This window comes from Bactrocera latifrons, unplaced genomic scaffold (genome assembly GCF_001853355.1).
Source record: "Bactrocera latifrons isolate USDA-ARS-PBARC rearing strain unplaced genomic scaffold, ASM185335v1 scaffold_1671, whole genome shotgun sequence".
Taxonomy (NCBI): domain Eukaryota; kingdom Metazoa; phylum Arthropoda; class Insecta; order Diptera; family Tephritidae; genus Bactrocera; species Bactrocera latifrons.
This window is the reverse complement of record NW_017535154.1, coordinates 16,224-20,265: the sequence shown is the minus strand read 5'-3', so window position 1 is coordinate 20,265 and position 4,042 is coordinate 16,224.

Below are 4,042 nucleotides of genomic sequence, written 5' to 3'. Positions count from 1 at the left end.
ACTTCTATCCGTTCGTCAGTCATCATACTAAGGAGAATGTTTTCTGGAAGAGCAAATAAAGCATTCTGTTGAATGGATGAATCGACAACCTTGCGCAGTTTAGCAGGTAAGTATCTCGACCTTTGAATTGCAGCATAGAGATGGCGCGAGCCATCTTTGGATTGAACTGTTGAATCTTATTGAGAAGCACAAAGGTAAGTAAACTGTAAGTATGTATGGCCAGCGAGATTTGCACATGTTACCTGGATGCCTCGACGCCTCTGAGGAACACTGACCGGAAATAACAGCTTCTGATATTTTATAGAGACAAGATTGGTCTGGTTGGGTCGGATTAATAACCTCAGAAGGTAATTGGCAGGATGGAAAACTTTCAAATTTGACAACAGGCAACTTTTCACAATAAGGGAGCAGTTTACCTATGTCGCCAGAGAATGTATTTGGACTCTGTGAGACACCATCTATGTGTTCGAAAAGAGCACGAAATGGAAGTTCGTTGAAATGTAGAAGACAARCAACCCACTGTAATGGCCAACCTATTCTTTCTTCTAGTTTCCGAATGATTCCACCTTTCCAACATGTGTTGGCGTTGGTGCCATCAGTACCGACAACTTCTAGATGTTCCACATCAACTGAATTGTYTTGTAAATGTTGCCATATAGCTTGCGTCTCATCCTCAGCTGACCCGGAAGGAGAGGTGACGTGGCCAAAGCAATGACAACCAGGTTCCGCTATAAGAGAAATATGTTCCTCTTTGACAGTGTCGCGGTAATACTTTTCACCTTCGCTGACTTTTGTATGTATTGTCTATGCGGCCGTCAAAATACAGCCCATATACAGAGTCAATACATTCGGTGTTTTGCAGCTTAACTCCAACACTTGTTTTTGCCCGACTAATCTTGCATTTGTCAGTGCAAAAGCTTGCCTGATCCTCTGTTATCAAACCTGCTTTTTTGGCATACAGAAAAGCAGATGAAACAATCAAGGCCGCTGCTCTATCACTTACTCCAAATCTTTGGGCAGCTAAAGCAGTGTGCTCTAATACTAGTGTGTTTTGTTTGGTTTTAGAGGATGGAAGAGAAAATTCATCATCAGCATCGTTTTTGGAAGAATCCATGTGCGTCCACCTACATTGTTGTCGTCTGTATGAGAGTCTGGCTGATCTGAATGGTCACGAATTCTAGCTGATACTTTTCTGGTAAGTGTTGATTTTGAATGACGTTTTGAAAGCTTTTCTTTACATTCATTTTTCTTTGTAATCTTTTTTGTTTCAGGTAGATCAACACTTCCAATGCGACCAATTCTTCTGGTTCTCTGGTCCAAGAGAAACGGTTGTCCATTGATAGGAACTTTCCTTTCCTTTGGACAAGTGCAAGAAGAAAAATAAATGCACTTACAAGCAGCGATGTCAAATAATTTTCCGGCAGAAGAGACAAAGTCGTCTCTTTTAGAGCTCAAACCTATTGGGTTCCTTAAAAACATTTCTTTAAGAGTCAGAAATTTCTTATCTTATGTGATGAGCATATGTACAATTCTGGTGTGTGAAACTATCGGAATAGATGACTTTTGAAAGTATTTTCAACCTTTTTTGCAACTATTTCTGTAACCTCTTTAATCCTAGGTTCATAGTTGTCGCCTCGGAGTCGCCCTATACGAAATCTTTCAAACTGATAACACAAAAGAACATCCAGGTAAGTAGGTAACTGGGACTCAGAGAGATTGTACGGATATATGCCAAACACAGGACAGATTTCTGTCTACATTTAGATACAGACATTTTGAGTTCTGTGTTCTGCTGAGAGAATATAAGTGATAGCACTCGGCGAAATCAACAAGAGTGAAGGAGCTCGATGAAAAAATATTTATGTGGAGACCAGACCGAACGTGTCGTATGGCGCAGGGAAATGGGTGTAAGTGATAGAACTCGGCAAAATCACCGACAAGAGTGAAGGAACTCGATGAAAAAATATTTGTATTTGTAGGTGAATGAATGTGAGGGATAGCACTCGGCGAAATCAACGTAAAGAAGTGTGGCCACAAGCCGATTTTCACCTTGTGCTGTGGCGCGCTGCATTTTCGCTCGTATCTCGGGAACGGTTCGTCCTATGGCCATGATCGCTTATACCATTTTGGTAGCAAATGACGTGACAAATAACTTGGGGTTGAAGATGCAATCCGATCTCAAAACAAAAAGTTGCATTGGAATCAGGAAGTACTAATTCAACTTTTCCGCACAATTAGAAATCCTGAATCGAAAAAGTCCGAAATCGAGTACCAAGCGAAAGGTCCACCCTAAAATGCATTTATGTTTGGCGACGAATATCTCGTAAACGCTTAACTTAATCGAAAAATCATATGAGACCATTTTTATAGAGTAGTAAATTTCCTACAAAACTATGAGTTTCATCATGCGTAATAGCTTTTTTCCATTTAGTTATAAAATTCATAAGAAATAAAAAGTTTTCCGAAAAATAATCAAATTTCAACCGTTAATATCTTTTAAACGGTTGGGTTTACGAAAAAATCGTATAAGACCTCTTTGTAGAGCATTCAATTTCCTAGAAAATGTAAGGAAGAAAATATTTTTTGTGGTTGGAAGCGAGATATAAACTTTTCTATCAGATAAATCGAAAAAATATAAAACTTTAAGTAGGAGGACCTTTCCGTTACAATTAAGAACTCATTCTTGGAAAGGCTTCCTTAGAGGTGTCTAGGAACCCATTTTCAGAAAAAAAAATTTTTAAATCACCCTAATATACATATATGTACATGTGCGTACATGTATGACAATGTAACAGTTAACATTAAGGAAAGGATGAGAAAGAGAGTTCAACATTTATTTATTGTAATTAGTAGAAAGGTATATGTAAGAGAACCTAGAATAAGTTTGTAATATTTGTGTGATAAATTATAGTTTTAGTTTTTGAACTGACACCGAAGAAGCGTGTTGCATTCAATAATATCATTATATACGCCAGTTTAATATGAGGAGCATTAAATCTGGTTGGTGTGTGGGTCCCGTACACAGAATATTATTTAGGGAACTACCCGAGCTAGTGGATCTTGAGGCATTGAAGACAACTCAAATTTTTGTCGTTTTTTTTTTGTCTGGCTTTACTACTGCATGATGTGGAAAGTAGAATGAGTAGTATTTGCCTTTAATGGTTTTTCCGCATGGGCTTACTTCCTCCTTGTAATCTAAATGGAGGAATTCTTCTAAGACACTATCATAATCTTGTTTGAGCTAATTTTTCCTAAATAGATTTTTTTCCATTCTTAGAAACTGCTGTATTGCACAAATGCGAGAGTGACCTATGGCGAGTGTGTCTAGAAATTGTTCTTTTAGTGGTCGTCGTACGACATACCGACCATTATCTGATCGAGTAGTTGTCGCTTTATAAAAGTCTTCACAATACTGATCTTCTTGTGTTGTAATTGAAATGGGGGAGAGCTCTTCTAGCTCCCAAAATTTCTTTAATTGTGAATTAAGGTATTCGTTGGATATTTCTTCAACTTCTGTTGTCATGGTGGAAACGGTTTCAGTAACTAGTGTACTTAGTAGCCAATCGAAAAGGTTATTTTGAGCTAGAAAGGTTTTTGAGATTTTTTCAACACCTTCTAGTATAATTTACGGTATAAGGTCGATGCCTATTAGGATGTCTATTTGAGCTGAGTTGTTGTAGTTGGGATCTACTAGAGTCAGGTGTGAAACCTTCTCCTAATGCTTGTTATTTATTCGATAGCTTGGAAGCATGTTTGTTAGTTGCGGTAAGACAATAGCATCTGTTTGGGGGGAAATTAGAGTAATGGGGCATACTTTGTTAAAGTTTTGTACTACTCTTCCGCCCATTCCCGTAATTTAAAATTTTGTTTGCTTTGTTGGCAGTTTTAGTTTATATTGGGCTTTAGACGCTATAAATGATCGTTGTAATTCTTTGTCTAATAAGGCTCTAAATTTAAACAGTTCTCCTCTGTGTTCGATGGTAATATCCTACTTTGATTCTCCCTGTGCAGCGTTTGAATTTTTAATGCCTTTGAGCAACAT